This window comes from Nothobranchius furzeri, chromosome 12 (genome assembly GCF_043380555.1).
Source record: "Nothobranchius furzeri strain GRZ-AD chromosome 12, NfurGRZ-RIMD1, whole genome shotgun sequence".
In the NCBI taxonomy this organism is placed as follows: domain Eukaryota; kingdom Metazoa; phylum Chordata; class Actinopteri; order Cyprinodontiformes; family Nothobranchiidae; genus Nothobranchius; species Nothobranchius furzeri.
In genome coordinates this window covers 56,840,895-56,853,227 of record NC_091752.1, presented here as the reverse complement: position 1 = coordinate 56,853,227, position 12,333 = coordinate 56,840,895, and the positions used below count along the sequence as shown (strand labels likewise).

At 43.5% G+C, this 12,333-nt stretch overlaps 1 protein-coding gene across 2 annotated transcripts in view; it reads right to left on the bottom strand.

Annotated features, from left to right (window-relative positions):
- The window catches only part of mosmoa (modulator of smoothened a), a 53,153-nt gene that overhangs the window by 37,849 nt on the left and 2,971 nt on the right, over positions 1-12,333 (bottom strand). The window lies entirely within an intron of this gene.

The following is a 12,333-nucleotide window of genomic DNA, read 5'->3' as shown; positions in this document are numbered from 1 at the left end:
TTCTGCAGTCTGACAATTTCCTTCACCTGCAGGCTAGAAGTTACAGCTGGAAATAAAAAATATTACCTCTGAAGTGTTTTTATGAGATGATGTTCTATACATTCAGTTAGAGGAACTCAAACATGTGCCGTTTGTTAAGTTTAATTCAGTGCTTTGTTTTGGGAATGAGAAACTGGGAAATTCCCTTGTCTATAAACTAGATAGGATTATTATTTTGTAGACTTTACACAGACACCTGGCAGTATTTCTCCAGCACGGTTTCCCCCAGCGCTTCATAAGCCTGGCCACCCGCCAGGCTAAGCGTCATGCCCCGCCCCCCTCCCCAACCGTGTCCGCTGACACAAACGGCGCAACGAAACTAGAGCCCTCCATCAGCTGATACTGGTGAGAAACAACAGCGGAACATGTGCAACCCCCCACCCCCGCTCTCACGGAGGAGCGTTGCGGGACAGAGGCGCAGGACCCTGAGCCAGCCAGAAGGAAACTTAGTGTCTAATATGGCGTCCCCCAAAGATGCTAGACCTGCAACCTGTGTGCTTTTGGCCTTATTTTTATAGTTATATATTACAAAGCGACTGGACATCATTTTATTCATTTTCAACATTTTGGTGGATATTTCCGGAAATTAAAGGTAAAAATACACATTCTCACTTCACTTCTGAAAAACAGAGCGTTTTAAAACTAATGTCAGGTGAATGCAACAGCTGTAAAATGTATTATATTATATGAACATGTTCTTTGGCTGAAGCCAGTGGAGAACGGTGATGTCTTTATGTTTTCTGTTCTGGCGTGGCGTGGAGTGGAGTGGCGTGGCGTGGCGGTCTCAAGAGCTGTGGGTAAGCAGCGGGTCAGAACTGCTGGCACTGCAGCTCTGTAACTGGATGATAATAGCTGGCCCGGTTTCAGTAGCTGTTCTAATGACACTGTGTGCCCTTGTGCTTTGAAAAGAGACACTTAAAATAAGACAGCATAATAGCGTCCCATTACGTCTATTTTAAGTCATCTCAGATTCAGACCCGGACTACAGCTGTAATTCCTCAGCACCACTACTTTTACCTAAGCACTAACATTTTTAAATAAAGATTTTACTAATAAAAAATACACAAAGGCTTCTAGTGTCTGAGGTGTTTGAGCAAATTCAACACTCCAACTGGCCCTTTTGGGCTGAAGAAGCTTCTTTTAACTCAGAGTCTCTTCAGTAAATCACAACGTAAAAAACTGGCTCCGAGATGATGAATGTCTCCCTGAAGCAAAGCAACTGATGAGGAAATGAGTTCAAATCCACAATGATAGAAAGGAAACCAAAATGGAAAACATTTTGTTCAGCCATTAGAAATCTACCAAGTAAATGTCACGTAATCTTCTCCATTAATATCTGCCTTTTATTTGTGCTCTATTCAATAGCTCAGAGTAAACACAAAGCACTTTTGTGACTAAAGACATGAATTTAGACTTGTTTTAAAATAACATTTGTAAACCAGTTGCTATTAGCCCAGTTTCACACAGAAAGCATCAGCGGCACGGAGCGGCAGCGGAATGTCACTGCTTCGATAGCCAGCTGCGATGCAGCGATTTTCAGACGCATCCCAGAAGCGGCATGCCGCGCCGGGAAAGATAAGATCAAGTTCTATTTTTGCCGCAAGCCGTTTCTAGGACACCTACATTTCCACAGTTAACAAAGGGCTGGCTAGAAAGGAAATCATAAATGGTTTCAGTGTAAAATCCCTGGTAAAAATACAAAATAAAAGCACTGCATTGATGCAGTTTCATATATACGTAGCTTATGTGCGACCCATCGGCTTATTTACTCCCAATATCATTCCAGAAGTGCAGCTGTGTGTTGAGAGGAACAACATCCTATATGACATCAAACAGCGATATCAAATGTGATTTCCTTCTTTTTGGTTTGATGGCAGATTGCATAAACAAATCATGACGTTTGAAGCCTCAAGGGATCTTGTGATCTCGTGAGTCCAGCCAAGAGCACAGCGAGGACCCTGTGTTGCGGCCAAGACTGTGTGAAAAGGACCGCTTTGAAGTTTGTGAGTTAACTGTTCCGTGCTGCTGATGCTTCGAGTGTGAAACCCGGGTAAGTGCTAATTTTTGGAGTGATGAATGAGATGAATATCGTCTTCCTCTGCTTATCCGGGTCCGGGTCGCGGGGGCAGCATCCCAACTAGGGAGCTCCAGACCGTCCTCTCCCCAGCCACCTCCACCAGCTCCTCCGGGAGGACCCCAAGGCGTTCCCGGACCAGATTGGAGATGTAACCTCTCCAACGTGTCCTGGGTCGACCCGGGGGCCTCCTGCCGGCAGGACATGCTCGAAACACCTCCCCAGGGAGGCGTCCAGGAGGCATCCTGACCAGATGCCCAAACCACCTCAACTGGCTCCTTTCGATCCAGAGGAGCAGCGGTTCTACTCCGAGTCCCTGCCGAATGTCCGAGCTCCTCACCCTATCTCTAAGGCTGAGCCCGGCCACCCTACGGAGGAAACTCATTTCGGCCGCTCGTATCTGCGATCTCGTTCTTTCGGTCATTACCCAAAGCTCATGACCATAGGTGAGGATTGGGACGTAGATCAACCGGTAAATCGAGAGCCTGGCTTTCTGGCTCAGCTCCCTCTTCCCCACGACGGATCGACTCAGCGTCCGCATCACTGCAGACGCTGAACCAATCCGCCTGTCGATCTCCCGATCCCTCCTACCCTCACTCGTGAACAAGACCCCAAGATACTTAAACTCCTCCACTTGAGGTAGGACCTCTCTCCCGACCCGGAGTTGGCAAGCCGCCCTTTGATGAGATGAACGTGTGAGTAGTAATAACGTCAACACACTTTAAGAAAGTCTGCCTATAGCCGGAGATTATTTTGAAACAATATTGTGCCCGTATAGTGTTTTAATGGTTGTTTAGGCTCAAGACATCCATTGTTCAAATATAGATGTGCACCCCTGCAGTCGCCGACAAAACAGAAGTTTGTGCCTGACATGGCTGAGACGATGGGTTTGCCTTGAAGCTCCACACAGGAGGCTGAGGAGAAGAATCACCGTGCACCCACATTCTGTTCCTTGTGTTGAACGACAGCAGGGCTCTCCCCTATAGCAGATTTTGTAAGAAGGATTACAGCTTGCACAATTGTAATCTGTTATGTTTCATACAAGCCTCACTACGTGTTCACTTCTTCATTAGTTCACAAAAACATAAATCAAAACGAGCTGAAAGACGCACACAACTCAATCAAAGTCAGCTGTTATCAAAGCTAAATGCCAAGGGGAACGTGTGTGTTTCATCCCTCCCAGTACAAAAAAAGGATGTGTGCTGAGGTTCAACAACACACAGAATCACTGAACCCTCCAACGAGACAACAACAAAGCTGAGGACCAGAGGTCGCTTCATCAGAGTCATCCAGATCCTTCACCTAAAATACAACCACAAACAAAACCTGTGGAATCAAAAAGATTGAAAAACAAACCAACCAACCGATTAACCCTGAAATGTCACAATAAATGTTTCCTCTATCAATTCCAATCCCATTTAACAGCACAGCAGGTTAGCGGGCAACTTCAAATAAACACAAGTGTTAAAATGAGCAAAGGACCGAGTAGCAGGGCCAGAGAAAAAACCAGAAAACATCTAAGTAAATATCACTAAGCACCGAGGCAATAAAACATAGCTGAAGGGACTTTGCATTTGTGTGTTTACAAGATGTGAAGAAGTTTTATAACATGAAAAATAATATGAAAGGGCTATAAGACCAGAAAAAAATGGTTTGATAGGGCTGCTCAATTAATCAAATTTTAATCACGATTACGATCTGAGTTTTGAACGATTATAAAAAACAAAACAAGCCGATTATTTGCTCCTCCCGCTTGCGCTGCCCTGAGTTGCAAATGAAGCGCTCCTCCACAGTGTTGCCAACTTAGCGACTTTGACGCTATTTCTAGCAGCTTTTCAGACCCCCTTCTTGACTTTTTAATCCTAAAAGTACCTGGCGAACATCTCATAAACATCTCTGCTAACCCTTAGCTACTTTCTGGATAACTGTCGTCGACATTTCCTGCAGGTTAGCTAAACACTCCGCCTGTGCTCCGGACCGTTCTTCACAACATTAGGAAAGGGAATGATGCAGTGATGCGTCGGTCGCTAAAGACAGCTCTCGGAGCCGGCTACTTGTTGGATTAACCAGAGTGAGTGACACACACACCGCACCTGCGGTCTCCTGAGCAGCTAAAAACAGCTAAATGTGCGCGTGCAGCGTGCTAAACACACGCGCAGCTTGCCCGATTGCTGTGAGACCGGGGTGGGGGGGTGGGGGGGGGCAGCTGTGGTTGGGACAATTATTACATTAACTGATGGGCCTGTAAATAAATAGTTTATAAATAAGGTAGAAATAAGTTCCTCACGCTGATAACTAATCTCTCTGAGGACACTGTGCTAGTGCACTCTCCTACAGCACCTTGACACGACTCAATAAATGTTATGTAACATTTTGTGAACATGAATTTATTTGCATTTATTTGTTATAAATGCCTCTGTATAATTCTTGTTGTCAGTATTTGCAAGATATTGGTATTTGGTTCTGTACTGGTTAGACTCAAGGTCTATAGCCCTTGGGTCATAGACTATGAGCTATAAGTATATTGGTCTTTTTATCCTGGGAATCAGGAGTTCTTTTAGTGATCATCTTGTTTCTTATTTTTGTCCTGATTGTGCCCTGAGCAGTTTTATGACTGAATAAAAACAAATAAAATCAACATAAATTGAAAAATCGTCCTAAATAATCGTGATCTCAATTTCAGTCACCATAATCGTGATTATTATTTTTGCCATAATCGAGCAGCCCTATTTGCAGATGATTTTTAGAAATGCTAAGTCCTGGTGACAAAACTATCGAGCAAAGATTTACTTACTTATTAATCTAATGTATTATATGAACTAATAAAACAAACAAACCCCGATTCTTTTTGGCATTTTTTAATAATTCAAATAAACAGGAAGATGTGAATTTTTTAAATAGAACCTTGAGATATCCCCCCAAACTGACTGAACTTTGGTTTTACATCTGACGCACCAATGATGGCTTTGAGATCCAATACCAATTTCAGATTTTTGTCATGCTAAATACTGACCCACTGCATCTGTATTTTAAAAAGTTTAAAATCTAAATATGTTATTATATTAAATTCAGCATATTTTTCTGTTTCAGTTTTATAATAACAGTCATCTCAAGGAACTGTACCGCAGTAAAATTTTTAAATCGCGTACATTTATGCAAGAGACTTCACCCAAAACTGTCTGATTCAGACGCTCAGGCAATCAAACAGGTTTATCTGTTTTTGTTTCTCTCAGTTATCGACAGATAAGCATTTGGGGAAATCAGTTATTTTTGTGTTTCATCCAAGGACACAAAGCAACAGACATGACTCCACTAACTTGTTTGTGTGAAGATAAATCTGTGTTTGATGCTTTATTAATGAAATTTTCATAAAAACTAGATAAACTGCAACCAGTGTCTAAAGAAAAACTCTTAAAGCTGTTACAGCAAATCTGCAAACAAGCCAGATTTTGAATGCGGACACGGTCCCGGGTCATTCACCCCTCCCTGAGACCCTACTGCCAGAATCGGAAACCTGCAATGCCGGACGAAACAAGATAGTGCTTAACACCAGTCGAAGTTTTCTAGGTCCAAAAGTCTTTTGTTGTCCGTGACTTCAAATGGTGATTTTCTTTTTGGGACTCTGGTAGTTTGTCCTAAAGCTGAAGTGGTAGCAGCCGGCTGTTTTCCTTCTCTGATATTACTGAGCGGAGAACCTCTCACACCAGTGGTGTTCTGTGGTAAAATAAGCAAGTGCATAGTGAATGGAGGATGCAGGTAAGTGCAGCGGTTCAGCGAGACCAATGACTGCATGGTCCAATAACCCTAACCCTTTACGAGGTTTTGACAAATGCGAGAGAACCACTTCATGAAATATTTCTGTTTATTTTTTAAATCTCCACAATATATTTATTAGGGCTGCACGATATCAGGAAAACCTGCAATATTCGATAACAGTGCTTAGTTGGGGCAGCAGTAGCTCAACAGGTTGAGCGGGTTGTCCAGTAATCGGAAGGATACAGGTTCGATCCCGGCTCTGGACAGAGAATTCTGCTGTTGTGTCCTTGGGCAAGACACTTAACCCACCTTGCCTGCTGGTGGTGGTGGTCGGAGGGACCGGTGGCGCCTGTGCTCGGCAGCCTCGCCTCTGTCAGAGCACCCCAGGGCAGCTGTGGCTACATTGTAGCTCATCCCCACCAGTATGTGAATGTGTGTGTGAATGGATAAATGATACACTGTAGTGTAAAGCGCTTTGGAGTCCTTACTCTGAGAGGCGCTATACAAGTGCGGGTCATTTATCATTTATTATTGCGATATTGATATTACTCACGATAAATGAACAAATACTAAAATATGCAGTGTTGATGTCGTCTGGCGTGTGACGTCTGCTCTGGGTTCAAAGCAAACAAAAACTAATGCATGAATTCCATTACGACTTAACATTTTTATTGCAAAAATATGCAGCTGCACCTGCTACTGTATTAGCAGCAAAACAACAAACTGCATGCATGCAGTTTCTCAGTGACTTTAAAACATCACCTCCACCATAAAACTTTTTCTGATGCTCCAAATACAGAAAAACATCCCTTACCAGGGTTTTTTGAATAAACAAAACTATCTGAAAATAAGTTTAAATGTTAAATATTAGTTAACATCACTTAAATGCAACAGCAAATTCTCTCATTGCTACTGAGCATTTTCTCCACTTATGTGGTTATTAGGGCTGGGGGTAAACGATTATTTTTAAAACGATTATTCTGACGATTATTTTATCGAATAGTCGACTATTCTAATGACTATTTAGAAAACTAATCTAATGATTATTTTTCTATTGCACAATTAACAAAAACCAGAAAATCTCAAATAAATTCCTCAAAAAAATTGATAAGTTGTTACTGTAAGAGAATAAACACTACAGGCCTTCCATTTTGTATAACACTGCTTTTATTGTGTTGCGGTTGGTTATGTTCTGATGACGTGTAGAACTTGGGAGTGCAGGCTGCTGCCTGAGAGGTGGTAGAAGATGGAGTGTCTCCATGCTGCTTTGTTTTGGTCACTTATGTGCGTGAGGCGAGTGGTGTTACGGGTTAAACCAAACTCAGGTGATATTTTACACTAAACCGAAAACCCACAACACTCTAAATGTAATAAAAGGGAGATCTACACCACAAAAAAGATGAACTCTAAACCAAAACGTAACAGCTTATCCCAACGCAAGAAGCTGTTAGCGAAGATGCTAACAGTAGCTTTACCAACGTTAAGTTCAAGTTACCAAGTTTAAATAAACCAAAAACACCCAGCAGCAAACAGACCAGCATGGAGGAGAGACTGCTACCACCAAAACAGCTCTCCTCATGTCTGAAAGAAGCTCCTTTATGAAGGGAGAAACGCTCCCGGTGATTTTCTACATCTGCGATAGACACGAAGCAGCGCATCTGACCCCGGAAGTTGTTGTCCGTTGCCGGGAGACGAAGGCGGGCAAAACAGGAAAATAATCTAGTAGTGGATGGACGTTGTTCCGGGTCTTCGGTATTTGGCGGAGATGTTAGTGAAGGCGGAGAAGAGGGCGAACTAGAGGAAAAACGGGCAGATTCCTCCTCTATTTACAAACTCCGGGGGATGCAACAAGTGGGCGCGGTGCGTCGACTTCCGGATCTGACGTCGACAAATTTTTAGAATCGAGCCGTCGACTTCGTCTAGGCTTCGCTACAGCCCTAGTGGTTATGATATAAGGCTGTTGCTGCTATTGGGAAGTGATCTGTGCTGGGCCAAACTAGGAGAATATTAAGATTTTCTGAGGGAAAGAGAAAAACAATTGTCTATCTTTCAGAAGAAGAACTGGCAAAAAAAACTACATGGAAAATATGTGAAAACGTTTGTTTTTAACCCCAAATTGAACAAGTTTACCTAGATCTTAAAAAGCAGCTCAGATGATGAAACTGCAACTATGATTCTGATAACAAGCTAACAAATTGAACTAGCTCCTCTTAAGATAACCGGCTAGCAGAGCTTCTGACTGACAGTTTATGTGCAGCAGCAAATCAACTATCCTGAATAACAAGGTTATAAAAGCTCATAAATGAAAAATCACTTTGATGTGTGGGGGAACTTTTCCAGGCCCTCTTTAGAAGGGTGGGACTGGGAGGAGAGTGCTGCAGCCTTTTAGCTGGAAGCTAACCGGAGCCTGGGGCTAACATCACCACCCGATGGAACATTAGCGACATGAAGGTGGGTTGGTTCACCGGCACGTGTCGGAGTCAGCCCGGTAAAAATGATTAACGACACCGAGCCAAGCCCCCACAATGCGGCTCAAAAATTGAGCCCAACCCGGAAGTACCAAAAATTGCAGTTCCACCCTCATCCGCTGGGGGCTGGTGTCAGAAGCGAGCAAATCCTCATTGACTCCCATGTTAAAAATGCCAATTTCACAGCAGAAATAAACATGTTTACAGCCTGGTACCAAAACATTTTTTTTGTTTAAATTATCTAGTTTACACTCATGACAGCTCTGAGGGGGGGGTGAATTTTTTTCTCACTCTTCTGTTTAAGTGTATTAAAAGCCTAAAATTCTGTATAATTAATGAGCATCAGACCCACGTGACCACAGAGCTAGCTCCGTGGAAAGGCCTCAGTAGAGCCTCGGTCTGGCCTGGAAACTGTTCCGGGATTTTGAGTCTCTGTGTTTGTGTGTTCTGTTTTGGATAGTTTTTGTGCAATTGTTGGACAAAATGACTTGCTGTGGCATTAACTGCACTAATAGAGCATCCAAGGAGTCTCCACTTCATTTTTTCCGATAAGTAAAATTATATTTATATATTTTAGGTCACTGCCGAGCTGAGCTTAGATTTTAACATGTACTGTTTAATCATGACATTTAAATGTAATAGGGTAAAACCCAGTGCATTTAACACAATGCTGCACTTTAGAAAATGGGTTGAAATATAACATGTTGGTGGAGCTGGGTTCCGACTATCGGCTTGTGGAGCTCTCGGGAGACCGATGTTTTCCACCCGTTCTCCCCTCCCCGCAGCTCGGCGCATCCGTCTGATCGCGGCTTCTGTCTGCTGCGCGGCTGCCGGCTTTCAGCAGCTTTCGGGAGACCTCTGTGTTCCACCCGGTTTTACCCAGCGGTCAGCCCAGTGTATCTCTGACTCAGAAGCTCTGGTGTAGTGCACAGTTAACTCCGGTTGTAGCTAGGTTGCTACCTCCGTTAGCTTAGCTCCCACCTCCGCGTTAGCTTTGGGTTAGCTTTTAGCTAGTTCGACCGGGTGTCGTCAAGTTGATCCCAGCCTTACAGCCCCACCCTCAGCTCCACCTCTCTTCCCTTTTGTGGAATTGTCTGTGCTTGACGGAACCTGTGACACGGTCAAAATGGCGGTGGTGGCCACCTCCCATTTTAGCACAAAAACTTATTATTGGACACTATGGAAACCTATTATCCAATATTTATATGTCGATGCACCGAGCGGACTCACGTTCACGTTTGAAAGCAGCGCTGATTCCAGAAACCTCAGCATAAAGTGTGTTCGTTGCTCTGAGCCAGCATGACGAACAAGGGAACGGCGCCGCTAATAATGGTCTACGTAGGGGGCAGGCGTATTACGTAGGGATGGGTACCTTTGACATTTGAATCGATCCGGTACTAATTCCCGGTACCTACGAGTCGATACCGGTACTTAACGGTACCAATTTTCGATACTTTTGAGTGTTTATTATTTTAATTCTCTTTTATAATTAAATATATATTTTTCTCAATATATAACCATATTTGATAAATATCACGATAAATAACATACAAGTTTGTATTTTAACATCGTCCTTGTAGTTTTATAAGCTGATAATTAAACTGAAGCAAACATCTTTACTGTGAACTAAATTTACTGTGTATCTTCATTCCTTTTGCCGTCCTTTTTCATTTGATTTTTCCTACTGGGAAGTTAGAATTTCCGAGGAGAAAGCGAACGCACCATTAGCTGATAACAACGGTGGCAATGGAAGCTAACATATCAAGCTAACGTTATCTTTAACCGTTTATTTAGCTGCTGGAGCAGATTAAAACGATGATGCCTAAAACTTAGATCGTTGTCACTGGTTTTACCTTCACTCAATCACCCGTCGCATTTAGTAAAGTAAAGCCAAACTTTAGAGCGCGTTCAAGTTCTTCTAGTCGGAAATTCGGAGTTCCGAGGAGAAAGCGAACGCACCATTAGCGAAACGGAAGCTAACAAATCAAGGTAACGTTATCTTAAACATTTTATTTACCTACTGGAGCAGATTAAGATGAGGATGTCTCACTTAGATCGTTGTCTGTCGCTAGTTTCATCACCCAGTTACCCATCACATTTAGTGAAGTGGACCCAAGCTTTAGCGTGCGTTCTTTCTACCATGCTTGCTCTGTTTACAACGGGCTCGCAGGGACCGGCGACATAACGCTCTTGCGCATGCGCAGCTGTCTTGGCAGTACCGAAACGAGGCACCGTTTGAAATGACGTGAATCGGTGTTCGGTCGGTACTATGGAATTCGGTCGGTACCTTAAAAAGTACCGAATTCGGTACTCATCCCTAGTATTACGTGAACGGACCCATCTGATTGGCCGCATATCAGAAGGGCTACATTTGATTGGTCAAATAATACTTCCGCGTAAAAAACAGAGCTGGTTTACAAAAAGTTGATGTATGACACGGATGGAAATGTTGAACCAAACATTTATCGCCGTTTTTGACGTGCTTTGCGATGGGCCTATCGCAAGTCCTGTTATCCCGATGACGATAATTTTTAGATATATTGTGCAGCCCTAGTATTTATAGTTATACTAAAGCCTCTTTAGAAAACAATGCCACTAATTTGCTGCAACGCTGAGGAGGCATGAGGGAGCCTTAGGTCATTTATAAGTGGTCGGACCGTGGCTGTAATGTGGCGCAATCATGGGAGCTACGGTGGAACAGGTGTTAAGTGCTTGCCCCCATAATCGGAAGGTTGCAGGTTCGAGCCCCACTCAGTCTGTCGCTGTGTCCTTGGGCAAGACACTTAATCCGCGTTGCCTGCTGGTGTTGGTCGGAGGGACCAGTGGCGCCAGTGCTCGGCAGCCTTGCCTCTGTCAGTGCACCCCAGAGCAGCTGTGGCTACATTGTAGCTCATCCCCACCAGTGAGTGAATGTGTGTGTGAATGACCGATTGTGTTGTAAAGAGCCTTGGAGGGTTCCAGGACTCTAGAAGGTGCTATATCAAATACAGGCCATTTACCATTTACCATGTCCTTTTTACAAAAGATTTTGCGTTGGCGATATAAAGGGGATACGCGGGTGGTCTCTGCACTGCCGCGAAATTCCGTTTATCTTGGACATAACTTGCTTTTTATTGCAATAGTTCACCCATTAAGTTTTTTTCACGTCGCTTCTAAAGGTGTCTGTCCTCCACAGTCCCTGCGATCTGAAATGTTTGATCGCCCGCAGATCTCATGAAAACCATTCAAGGCTGGAAAAAAAATCGGTCATCAAGGAGAAAGCAAACGTCTGTGAAAGGAAGCCAGAATAGTGACAGCAAGGTGAAAGTTGGTAGCTGTACAACTTCCACTCGAAGATAACAACACCCACACAAAACCCACTGAGTTGCAGTTTAAAAATAAGAAAAGGATCAATTTTTGGTGCAAGCTGAAAAAATGGGTAAGAAGCCTGTTACACAATACAACAAAAATAGACCACTGTAGAAAATGTGCTTCTTTCACTGGCTTTTGCTCAGATTAGTTATTGTACAGTCTGCTGGATGATGCACCCTCCCTGACCCACTTACTAAGCTGTCATTCTGCAGAGAGAACAAAGAGTAGCAACTGTCTGTCAATAGCCTGAATGTGTTTTCAGGGCTGACACAGATAATACTGAAGGCCAACAACACATGCTGATACCCAACATCAACATGGGTGCCACAAAAAATAAATCACCCACTTTGATATCTTTATGTGTCCAGTGATCATTTTGACCACATGGGGGTCACTTCACTTGTCAACTCATCTCTACAAAGACAGGAAGAGCAATTACCCATAGTGCTGTGAGAAGGACCTGGATTGATTAGTTGCAAGACAGACAGAAAGGTGGAAATATCGATCATTTACCTTACCACAATCAATCGTTTGTTGTACACAATGTCCAGAAATCAGGGGAAAATGCTGCAAAAATCCAAGTGGTGCTCGCTGCAGAACCACAAAGGTGGAGCTGCACCAGAAGGTGGAGCTGCACCAGGGTCA